The sequence below is a fragment of the Astyanax mexicanus genome, chromosome 4 (assembly GCF_023375975.1).
Source record: "Astyanax mexicanus isolate ESR-SI-001 chromosome 4, AstMex3_surface, whole genome shotgun sequence".
Lineage (NCBI taxonomy): Eukaryota > Metazoa > Chordata > Actinopteri > Characiformes > Acestrorhamphidae > Astyanax > Astyanax mexicanus.
In genome coordinates, this window is record NC_064411.1 from 29,635,001 (window position 1) to 29,648,281 (window position 13,281).

General features: G+C 36.2%; 1 protein-coding gene across 2 annotated transcripts in view; it reads left to right on the forward strand.

Moving 5' to 3' along the window:
* mbnl1 (muscleblind-like splicing regulator 1) overlaps positions 1-13,281 on the forward strand; it is a 120,347-nt gene that overhangs the window by 15,915 nt on the left and 91,151 nt on the right. Inside the window, exon 1 of one of the 2 annotated variants that reach the window (XM_022679224.2) lies at positions 1,587-1,659. The exons of the other annotated variant lie outside the window; for it this stretch is intronic. The gene's annotated coding sequence lies outside the window, so the exon portion shown is untranslated. Of the gene's footprint in view, positions 1-1,586; positions 1,660-13,281 lie in introns of those variants that run through there. 2 annotated transcript variants of the gene reach the window in all.

A 13,281-nucleotide genomic window follows, 5' to 3' on the forward strand; every position in this document is an offset into this window, starting at 1 on the left:
TCACTTCCACCAGACCACCACACCCATCAGTGTTGATTTATTCCTAAACTCCAACGCTATTTTAACTGACTGTTGACGGGGTGTAAGATAGCAACGAGCATCGATACACGCCTAGCGCAGGGTGTACGACAGGGCCCAAAATGTTCTATCCATCTGCATTCACTAACAGTCCTCACTCAAACTCCCATAATTCATGTTGCCTTTCCATGAGCACACTGCACAGTATTCCGCCTCACTTCCAGCATAACACCTCAAAACCTTAAACACGAAAGTTCCTGAGGTAACACTTCGGCCCAATCCCATTTCACCCCTTGGCCCTACTCCTTACCCCTACCTCACTATTTTGTATGTGCACATCCTGATTCTTGTTAGGCTGGAGGGGTAGGTTAGGGGAAGGGATAGGACTTATTAGCCCTTCAAACAGAGATTTTCCAAATGCACACTTTAAACGAAGGGGTATGCGAATCACTGGTAAGAAAACCAGAAATATAAATATTTTCCCTGTTAAAAGTGACGATAAGCACTGTATTACCAGAGTTTAATGTGTAGTTTCATTGTTTTATGGCCAAATTCTTCATAACAGGCATAAAAAAGGTTGCTAGTAGTTTGTCTCAGTAACTAGCTAGCTAACTTCCCCGTTCCATCTTAAATGGTGCAACAGCAAGCAGGGGCTACAACATTTAAGGTGGAATGAACATAAAGTAAAATAAAAGCTTATCAAAGCTAATTTCAGCTCCCATCACAAAGACATTTGAAATATTGACAATATTACTTAATTTCTGGACCATCTGCCCCTTTTCTGAAGACATACAAAAACCCCTAAAATTAGCTAGTTAGCAGCTAGGTTACTGAACTCTCCTGATGATGTATCGGGTGCTTGAAGGGTTGTCCAAATTCTTAGGGGGTGTATTTCACCCCTACCTCTTGTAACTCTGTTTCAAGAGGAAGGGTTACACTCAAAAACAAAGGGTAAGGGGTAAGTGGGAGAGTCAAGGGGTAAAATGGGATTGAGCCTTCATCATCAGCTTAAAGTAGAAAAATGATGTGAAATGGACTTTGGTTAGAGCAAAACATGATTACATATAAAACTTTTGTTCCTAGTGTATATTTATTTATTTTTATATATCGCAACTAAGTTTCAAGGAGAGTTTTGAGATAATTTTTAATTGGTCCAAATTTTTTACAATTTTGACTCAATTAAAAAAAAAACTAATAAAAAAATCTGTTTAAAAATCAATTAATCATGTTACAAAGTCTGGTTAAAGCTATACTATTCACTTTCAGATATTACCAAAATAGTTAAAAATATAAAACTAAATATTACAATAACTAAAATGTGAAGAGTGCAGTGAAGTTATATATATAATATATATATATATATATATATATATATATATATATATATATATATATATATATATATATATATATATACATAATAAAATAGAAAAACAAATTCACTCTCCATTGAATGTAGAATATAGATGTTGTTTCTGGTTTTGCATTGCATTACATTGCGACACACACACCACAGGGCCACAAGGCCGACGTCAGGCTCTTCCCCCAGAATGCATCACGGCGAGCAGCATGTGGTGGGTAACCCACGGGTGAGCTTCCGTCTTGCTTTCAGAGGGAGCTCTGCACCAGCACCACACACAGGTATGAGCTAACTTAGTAACTTACACTCACACACACACACATGCACACACATTAATTTGCATAGTTATCTAACGTTCAGCAGTGCAACATTCAGTAGCGCTGGTGAGATACTGTTTTGTTTGACGACTGTATTCATTTATATCTGCTATAAAAGTCCACAATTTTACTAAATACTGTTTTTTTTAGGGGGAGGGGTGGATTACATCAAATATTTTAATTTAATTTACACACACACACACACCCCTCTTTCGGTAATGCACACTAACACTAAACTTTCTGTACCAATGAGTTGAATGTAGACAGTGTTTTTATTTTAATTATTTGACAAAATTTTACAACGTTTTTAAAATATTGCACGATTCTGTGTGTTATTACATTACATGAATATGAAGTTCACTCAGCACTTTAATTTCTATAGTGTGCATAACTTTCAAGTGTTTAAGAGTGTGTGTGTGAACGTTTGCTGTATGTTAACTGGTGTTAGAGGAAGGATAATGGCTTCCTACTATCTTTCTTTGTCTGTCTGTGTGTGTGAGTGTGTGTGAATGTGTGTACATGTATGAGTGTGTGTGCTGTTCCGGTATATGTTATGTGCAAGTCATCTTCATGCTAGTGAAGTTTTTTTTTACTTTTGGAATAAAACTTTTTAGTTTGATCGTAGATGAATTGCAGCACACACCCATTTCTAACGCTTGTGGATAATAGATTCACTGGTTTAAAGACTGGTTTTATCAAAAAATTAGTTTGCAGTGAACTCATCCTAACCTACAGTGCTATTGATCACTTGCGGAAGAGTATAGCAGTTTTAATGGGTTTTTATTGCTTTGAAGCCAATTTCACGCTCAGTGTTGGAATAGAACTGTAAACATCAATAATAATAGCAATACGTTAATAGTTGTAGTAGCTGTAGCAGTATTTGTACTGCATATTGAGTTTTGAATAGGAACATACTAAAATAAACTAATATGAATTATTTTTATCGGCAGAAACGATAAAAAAGCAAAAAAGCAGCTTTTGGTGTTCAGTTTAGTAAATGAGAGGACTTTAATTATTAATAGTTAGTTAATATTCATTCCGAGCACGGACATCTTTGATCACGCAGTCAAATTGCAACCAGCATGGAGTGACGCACTCTTTATTAATGCAGCGAATGTATCGTCTGTGTAGATTAAACAGTTTTGTTAATCTAATGGTTAAAATGTAGTATAAAATGAAATGAATTAAAACCTGCATAAATACGTATACTAACTTTAATAATTAATTCATTAATTAACATTAATTACTTAAGACAGAATATCTCAACTTATTATTAATTGACACTACTTCAGAAGACATAATTTAGCATAAAATTAATAACTGATTATTGATTTACAACATTCATAAGTCTTACAATTTAGCAATGTTTAATATTTTCATAACTAGTGTCAGTTATTAGTTAATTAAGACATTACTTAACTATTTAACAATGTTTATTACTGTCAGAGGTACTGTTAATTGTGACCCTTATTGTAAATTGTTACTAATATATTTGATATTCGCTATTTGGCCTTTGGGGTTTTGGGTTTGGCCAAAATAAAAATAAAAATATTTCAGTGTATCCCTAGTTTACAATGTTTATTCAACAACAGTAAAAAAATACTTTTACATGGATTCAGAAAGTAAGTTTTCTGTAGTACTGTAGCATTAGTGCTGGGTGCTATATTGGTTCATCCAATATACCGTTTTTATTTTCCCCTCCAGGACCGCCAAAGAAGCAACAGTAGCCAGTTAGCATAACAAGCTAACACACTGGAGAGAAATGAGAACAGCTCTTTATCTGAGGAGCTCCTGCTGCTGTTCTTCACTGTATAAGTGTTTCTTTCCTAGTAAAATAGAAAAACAACAGCAAACAGATGAAGCTTTCGCACTTATTCATTCAAAAAAGAGATAGATGGAATTGTGCGATCGTTCCACCACTCTGAAACATGTTCCCCTCCTACCCGAGAAGAGCCCAGAATCGATCCTGGGTGCAGAATCATTTAGATTAGATAATTTAGGGAGATAAAACTCCCTAAAGTTCTGTATACGAGGTGCAAAAAATCCTTACGAGCAGTACCTATAGCCCTTTTAAATAGATTCTCCTCAGATTCCTTGTATTTCTGTTCATAAATAAGGATTAATCAACTGTTATAATTAACAAATGAACTTCCAGTCTAAGTCTAAGCTTTTGTGTTCATACAGGCACAACACCAGTTCTTTTTATCTGTTTTAAAGCCTAAAGACTGACTCAACTTCCTGTAATTAGTCTGAAAATCTAAATCATCTAGAAATGTATTTTTATACTGCAGATGAACTGAACCATGGTTTAGTAGATCTGGACCAAGATCAACTATTTTAGTTAGACCAAACTCTGGTTTGGACCCAAACTAAAAAAGTCTGAAATATATAACATCATAGTTTAAATATGCTTCCAGTAAAATGATAATACAAATACATTTAATGAGTATTACAGCTGTATCACTACTATACACAGAGTATATTAGAAATGTACTAAGAATTGATGTTAAATATATGCGACCTATTTACATTATAGTACAAATATGCTTCCTGTTCCTGTTTTTGGTAAGTAGCACACTTCTAGTATACTTTGTTTTAAAATATATTTTAATATACTGTTTTACAATTGTTAGCGTGTTTAATTAGTAACAGTAATTTAATTCACTTTCTAAAAAAATTACACGATACACTGTACTTTTTAACACACTTTGCTAAAAATGTAGAAACGTATGTTTGGAAAAATAAGTATTTTAGAAGTATTTTAATATTACAATTAAACTAAAAGTGTATTTTTTAAATACTTTTTAAAAAGTATGATTACAGTTTACTTGCAAACATTTGATTAAAGCATAATATTAACGTACTTTTAATATATTTTAAAATCTTTTACTTAGACAATTCTCAGTATGTTCGTGTAGAAGTACAATTAAGTATATATATAATTTTTTTTTACTAGGGGAAAGCACCCTTAAATAAGGATTATTAAGTAAATTTGTTATAGAATTATTAACCTACTTAGACAGGGCTGGACATGAAGGCTTTTAAAATAGGTGTAGGCTCTTGGTTTACTGCAGTGAAGGGTTAATATGCAGTATAAGCACAGATCACAGAGTATTAAAGTAGCGTGGTGCTATTAGGACTGTAGCATGACGAGTGGGGTGGGTGTGGAGCGGGGCTGTTTTGCTCAGGCTTTGCCGCTGCTCTGTTAATAACCGTACCATTTGCAGTGAGCTGACAGTGCTAATTAAAGATGGCGGAGGTCGGGGAGGGAGGGAGTGTGGGGTTTTTTTTGTGTGTGACTTTTTTTTTTGTCATTGTGAGATGGGTTCACACTTCCCTTTGGTGGCTTGTTTCTCTCCACCCTCGTGAAAAACGTTGAAAGTTCCTCTTTCTCACACACAATCACACAAATGCTGTAAGCCTTTCTTTTTTGACCTTATATTGCTTCATGTTTTAGCACATGGGGAAGTGTGTGTGTGTGTGTGTGTGTGTGTGTGTGTGTGTGTGTGTGTGTGTGTGTGTCGAATAGAGCTATGTGCTCTTGGTAAACCTGCACACTGTAGGCCTGTCATTTCAGAGCGTGGTATCTCCCTCCACTGATGGTGCAGCTTTGTGCTGTGTAAGAGTCTCTGCAGACAGCAAGACTAGCCAGAATGTAGATACAAATGTAAACGCCTGGAGCTCACACTCGCATAAGCTGAGACTAGACTAAAGGATTAAGCACACAAAGCTAAAATAGAGTCTGGCTGCCTAGTGGCCAATTTGCATATTTCGGTTCACCCGCACAAGCAGTTAAGCGTGAACAGTCTGCTCTCTGATAATACATATATAAATGCTCTAAATGACAATATTTTTATTTGGAATTTGGGAGGAATGTCCATAGTCCATAGTTTATATAATATAACAACAATGTTCATTTTACTCAAGTTTGAGTAAAATGAACATTGTTGTTATATTATATAAACTATGGACTATGGACATTCCTCCCAAATTCCAAATAAAAATATTGTCATTTAGAGCATTTATTCACAGAAAATGAGAAATGCCTGAAATGACAAAAAGATCTGATCAGACCTCAAAAAAGTTCATATTCATAAAGTTTTAAGAGTTCAGAAATCAATATTTGGTGGATTAACCCTGGTTTTTAATCACAGTTTTCTTGCATCTTGGCATGTTTTCCTCCACCAGTCTTACACACTGCTTTTGGGTAACTTTATGCCTTTACTCCTGGTGCAAAAATGCAAGCAGTTCAGCTTGGATTGATGGATTTCAGTTTCAGGTTTTCAATTTGGTAAAATAAAAAAAAAAAATGTATTCTTTTTTACAGAGCGTGTAAAAGTATTTGTCCCTTTACTGATTTCTTATGTTTTTGCTTTTTTTCTCATACATACATTTTTTAGAACTTTAATATCAGACAAAGATAATCTAATCTAAAGAGTAAATATAAAAAGCACTTTTTAAATTATTTAAAAAAAGCCTGAGCTTGAGGTCACAAACAGATGGCCGGATATTCTCCTTCAACCGCTGAAAAGCAGAGCAAATCAGCCCCAGATCATCACACTACCACCACCATGTTTTACTTTCAGTATGATGTTTTTTTTTTTATTATGCATTAGTTTTTACACCAAATGTAACAAGACACACACCTTCAAAAAAGTTCAGTCCAAATCAGTCCAAAGAATATCTTTGGGATCATCAAGATAATTTAGGTAAATGTGAGACGGGTGGTTGTGTTGTTTTTGGTCAGCTGTGTTTTTTATCTTGAATTCTCCCATGGAGACCATTTTCACCCAGTCTCTTTCTTATTATTGAATTATTAACACTGACCTTAACTGAGGTTTTAACTGAACTGCAGTGCTACCAGACTTAGACTCCTGAGGCAAGTGTTGAATAAAAACAGCTATAATTTCGATAAGCTGGTGATTGGTTAAGATACAAGTGATAAGCACAGGAGTTTCCTGCTAGATCTAGCTCTAAAGCTTACAGTTCTTTAAATGTTGTTCTGGGGTCTTTTGTGACCTCCTGGATGAGTTGTTCATGCCCTTTTGGAGTAATTTCAGTTGCCAGCCACTCCTGGGAAGGTTCACCAGTGTTCCATGTTTTGTTTTTTTTGTCTTACCTCTTCACGGCTGTTGTTGCTCCTATAGGTTTTCCACTTCATAATTATAATAACACTTACATTTGATCGGGATTGCTCTAGAAGGGAAGACGTTTTGGCGATCAAACTTGCTTGCTATTTCTTTAAATTATCTATGCCAGCACAGTAAAAGTTGTTTACTGTATTGTGATATTGAAAGCACACTGAAGTGTCAGTAAGTGATGCAGTGATGTGAGGCTGTGCATGTCATTTATACACACAGCCCTGGCACCGGTTCACAGTGTGTGTATTGTAAGGTGGTACAGAGCAGAACAAAGCTCTGTGTTCAAGAATCCACGTTCATCAGCCGGAAAAGAGACAGTTTACAGCCTCCACATGCCAGAGCACAGATGAGAGAATGAAGAAGAGGAAAGGTGGCTTTTTTTTAAGAGATTTTACTTATTTATTTACTTATTTACTTTTATAGGATTAGTTTTACATGGGTGGAGTAATGTCAGTTCACCACACAACAAGAAACAGGGTTTGTACGGTCATGAAAAACCTGGAAAAGTAATAGAATCTGAAAATAGCAATTTCCAGGCCTGGATAAGGTTTGGAAACATAAATAAATTGAAATTTGGTCTACAAATCTTTGTGTTTCTTTTATCAATGGAGAAAGTCTATTTTGAGCTAAAAAAAAAAAAAAAGTACATAAGCTCAGAGTTCATTCAGTAATTCAGTAGCAGTACACAATGGAGCTCGTGGATCTGATTCATTTTAGACCTACTATAACCAATTTCAATTATAATTTTAGTTGATTTTTGATTTTATTGTCCATGTTTGCACTGATGTTTGAAAATTTGTTTGGTCATGACAATTTCTCTTAAAAAGTGTATGATCCCTGAAGAAAACAAATATAAACATATACCATAGTATTTGATGAAATATTCACACTCTTGGTGTCAATTAATAATGGTGAAAATAATTAATCATAATAAAATTCTGTGATTAATCACATTTTATCAGACTATTTCTTCTTTGAGACTAAGTTCTTGAGTTCTTGAGTTCTTGGGTATTTAAATGTGAATAAAAGAATCAGTGTTAGAAACCCCTAAATTTGTGAGGTTGTTTGAACGATAATGAATAATCATGAAAAAACATAAAAATAAAATGCTTTTCTAGTGAGCTTTTTTTACATTCCTCCGTGTTTCTATGTCACTCTCGTTTTATGCCCGTTCTTGAGCTTCCTATTTCCTTATTAGGACGTTTAATCCCGGCCATGTCCCAATTCACTAGCTGGAGCAGCGGTAGTGTATTGGACCGCGACCCTGACGACACGGGTTCGATCCCGCGTGAGGAGCGGTGTGTTTATTTATTTATTTTTTTCCCTTTTTTATCTTGGGTTTACCTGCTTTGAATGAAACTGTTCTGCGATTGGGTTCAACAACCTTCTGGGCTGGAGAGCTACTAGTCTGTAGCACTTCATCCTTTTACACTTTATTTTTAAAAAATGTTTTTTTTTTTTTTGTGGCCCGCCACCTAATGGCTTGAAAAATATCTGGCCCACGGGCCAAACTTAATTGCCGACCCCTGGTGTACAGTTTCCACTCTATCAAGATTAAAATGTTAAACTCATCAATGCAAAATTTGACATCAACGTCAATGTATTGAGGATGTATTGAGATTGAGCATGTATTGAGCATTTGCTGAGGGGCGCTCGCTAACGTAATAAGGGAAAAAACCTGCCGGGGTTTTCCCCTCCAGAGTTAAGCTCAGTAAGCGCTGTTTTTTTTAGTATGTCCGGTCTGAGATATGATGAAGTGTTGATAATAAAGAGACATTCTAGACGAGGATTGAGAAACACTGATATAACGGTTGTTGGATTTATGCTGTTGACAATTTTGTTGCAATTTCATTTAATTAAAAAAAAAAAGTAAAAGTAAAAAGTATGTGTTATTAATATACAGCTCCGTAAAATATTAAGAAAGCACTTCAGTTTCTGAATCAGTTTCTCTGATTTAGCTATTTATAGGTTTATGTTTAAGTCAAATGAATCAGACAACATTTCTCCCAAATAAAAACTCTTACACATAAAAATATTGTAATTTAGAGCATTTATTTGCAGAAAATGAGAAATTGCTGACATAACTAAAAAGATGCAGAGCTTTCAGACCTCAAATAATGCAAAGAAAATAAGTTTATATTCATAAAGTTTTAAGAGATCAGAAATCAATATTTGGTGGAATAACCCTGCTTTTTAATCACAGTTTTAATACATCTTGGCATCATGTTCTCCTCCACCAGTCTTACACACTGCTTTTGGGTAACTTTATGCCTTTACTCCTGGTGCAAAAATGCAAGCAGTTCTTTGTCTTGATTATATTCCAGAGGTTTTCAACTTGTTAAAATCAAAGAAACCTTTTTCCAGAGCTGTATTTACCGTTATGGCCTATAACAGATATACATTTTTGGTCATATTGCACAGCCCGATTTACTGGACTAACTGTGTATTCAAGTTCTGTGAACTCAATGAAGGCAGTCTGGGACACACATGTTGAACAGTTCTGGCTTAATGTCTATAGATCATGTTTTCGGTTGTGTTAGGTATCTGTAAATGCATTTCCCACACGTTTATCTTTATTTAGCCTGTACCACATCCTGCTTTTAAGGTGTCATCAGAGTTGTTAAAGTGGTTGAGCACACATTTAACACGACTTACTGTGATCTAGCATCGGAAACGGCTCAGCTGTACGTTGAAGGTTTATTTATTAAAATAGCTCACAGTAAGTGATAATGTGGTGTACTCATGTGGCCATGATATCAAGTTTAAACCACCTGAATATAGGTTGAAAGACGTGTTTACGTATTTACATAAATACATGGTGATGAATTGAATCTTTTAGCGCTTTCTAGCTATGCTAGCCTTGTAGCTCCAGTGACACGAGCTAGGGTGATTTGATTTAATAACACCTAAAGTGTATGGCTTTGTTGATTAAAAATCAACTGGGGTAAGACACAAAGCTCATTCAGTTTGCCAGGTTGAGAACATTTAAGAACATTTCTAATAGCAACTCATAATCATATTTCTTAGCTAAATTGAGTCAATATAGAGTCAAACCTTTGGTTTCTGTTAGGCATGCTTCTGTTTGTCATGCTAGTTGTTTCCTGCTGAGGTAGTGAACAGCCGTGGCTCCTCTTCCATGATGGGCAGCAGTTCACGTTAGCATGTTTAGAGGGATGCATTAGCCAGCACTAGTCTGGATCACTTTACCTATCTCAAATACTCGCTGCTTTGAATGTGAGCACTCAGTTTTTTTTTAAGTAACTTAATATGCTCATCGCTACTACTGACAACCCAGGGTGTGGCAGTAGGGTTGCATTACTCTGTAATAGACAATTAAAAAATGATTGTCAAGAGATGCCAGTGCTTGAACTTAGGCCCAATCCCATTTTTCTATTGTAGCACTATCCTTGGTTTTTGAGTGTAATCCTTCCTCTAAGAATTGTAATTTTCTTTATGCTTGTTATGTAGAAAATGGTCATTAAACATTGAAACTACAGATTAAACTTGGCAATATAGGGGTTATCATTGTTTTTAGGAAAATACTCATATTTGGGTTTCTTTGATTTCTTTTGCTGCACCATCTTGCCAGTGATTCTTATAGCCCTCTGATTTGAGTGTTCCTCTGAAAAATCTCAGTTTGAAGGGCCATGTAGCCCTGGCTCTTCCCCCCTTCCCCTCCAGCCTAACAAGAATTGGAGCACCCTACCCCTAGACGTACACAGGCAAAAACAGGTAGGTTGAAGTGGTAGGGCCAAGGGGCAAAATGGGATTGGGACTTACCATGTTTTTACACAACCGCATCATTTTTAAAGAAAATATAATACATAATTGCTTCTTTAAAAAGCAAGATTTTACTAATATTTATGGCGGTATGCCACAAGTACATGCAGATAATGCAACACGCAAAGGTGCAAAACATGCTAGGGGCTAAATTTACCCACTTAGCTAAAAGGCTGAAGTATTGTTTAGTCTAAATAGAGTCTAGAGAAGTTCTTCCAGTTTTAGACTTTGCAGTACCCTCAGTGTAGTGTAGTTTGTCTTTCTTTGTGGAGGTGTTTGTGTGTGTTGTGTTGATGATTTTGGTCAATAGCATTCGCTTCAGAATTATCATACAATACCGTTCTCCTCGTCTCATGGTTTATGAGCTAATTTTTACATCAGGTATGTGATCCCTTCCCCAGTGGAATGTGGAGGGATGAAGCTACTGAGGTTTGATTATCCACAGCCAGGAGGACGGAATGTAGCTAACACATCCGCTAACAGATAGTACACCGAGTGTGATGTTAGCGCCAGCATTAGCAATAAAGCACGGGCTGTAGTCTAAGAGACAGGGCAGGGTTCAGTGGAAAGTGTGAGTCCGGTATTGTGACTAAACCTGCGGAGCTTCTTGACTGATCGCCGTCCGAGAGCCTGACCCAGAGAACGGCAGACGGAGAGACGTTAGCCGAGCTGAGCAGAGGAAATGATCAACTACAGCCAAGAAATATTTTCCTCATGCGTAATATCTGAATGAATTACTCATAAAATAGAGAGAGAGAGAGAGAGAGAGAGGGATGTTAATGTAACCCGGTGCTCGGAGGTTTATCGACTAAATGTGCAAATTGGCGCTTACATGGCGACTGCAGTGACACAGTATACGGTAATGCCAAAAATCGTCTGCCTAATTGTTTGATCTTCATGGTTGTCAGGTGCAGCCTTACTCTTCCCACAGTGAAGAAATTCACCATTACAGCAGCAAAGGGAAAGCAGGACACACAACAGTAGAATAAAGTAATGAACTACGTATTAACACTACGAACATAATAAATAAAGAAAAATATCAAACATCTTTAAATAAAGTTTGGAATACTAATAAGGTAGTATGTTTTTTTTAAATAAATAAATAAGAAAAATAATCAAATAAGAATATGATCGAGAGATTGTTGGTTCGAATCCTGGTCATGCAGCTCGCCATCAGCTGTTGAAGCCCTGAGAGAGCACAACTGGCCATGCTCTCTCTCTGGGAGGGTAGATGGCGCTCTTTCCCCTCATCACTTCTAGGGTGATGTTGATCAGCACAAGGCGTCTGTGAGCTGATGTATCAGAACCAAGTCGCTGCGCTTTTCTGAAAAGAGGAGGTGGCTGATTTCACATGTATCAGAGGAGGCATGTACTAGTCTTCACCTCTCTGGTTTTGTGGCATCGCCTGTGATGGAGGATTTACAGCTAAGTAGCAGCTTAATGGATTGGACTAGTTGGCCAGATAAATTGGGAGAAAATAGGAAAAAAATATTACCAGTATATAATTTTTGGTTTGTTAGTAAATAAACCAGATATTTCATAAACTATAGTAGTACTTCATTAGTTGTAAATAATATATATATTTTTGTGCAAATGTGTTAAAAATATTAGTATACTAGTAGGTTAGTTAGTGACTAATTTGTAACAGCTAAAACACAAAAAAAAGCATAGTACCGTAATTTTCACATTATGAAGGGCACTTAAAATTATTTTATTTTCCCCCAAATCCTCAGTGTGCCTTATGTATAAATTTTATCAGTCAGGTTGTAAGAAGCAGTAAAGACACTTTGCTGAAGTACAGAGTTATACAGGAGTTTCACGCTAACTACGCTAAGCACAAGTTCTGTTTTTGCCAAAAATGGGGTTAGCTGCTAATGCTAATGCTGCTGCACCGAGTCTAAAGTCAGTGCAGGGTTTTCCCACAAAATCTTACAGCACTTCATGCTTCTCTCTGCTGAGTTTAACTTTTATGTAGTTGCAGATTTAATTTTCCAGCAGCCACACTGCCCACACTGCCATATATAATATTCTAATTTTGTGAGATAATGATTTTTGGGTTTCCATTAGCTGTAAGCCATAATCATCAACAACAGAATAAAGAAATATTTAAAATAAATCACTATGTGTTTATGACAGCAGTATAATATATACATTTTACATTTTGATATTCTTTTTTTTGAGATGCAGTATTAGGGGTTTAAAACATCCCAGAACTGGGCTGTGGAGGAGTTTAGCTCTGAGCAGTGTTCTCCAGAGTGCTGGATCTATATCTTAAACCTTTGGGATGATTAGTAACTTTTGGGTATTATTAATTGAATTCCATCAAATCCTTACAGCAATGTTCCAAAACGTTTATAATTCTCTTAGTTTGTGGAGATACTTTTAACGGGTGTCCAAAAAATTAGATACATGTGTATTTCCACCATCCCCATACCTTCTTTGCACTGTGTGTGTGTGTGTGGGTGTGGGTGTGTGTGTGTGGGTGTGGGTGTTTACAGTGTGTTTACAGTGTGAGTGGACTGTGCTGCTGAGAGGAAACAGTGTAGAGGGAAAGCGCTGTGTAATCTCTCTCTGTGCCTCACACACTTGCACACACACACACACCACACCCACCCCCACACCCACATACACACACTCACACACCCACACACACACACACTTAATT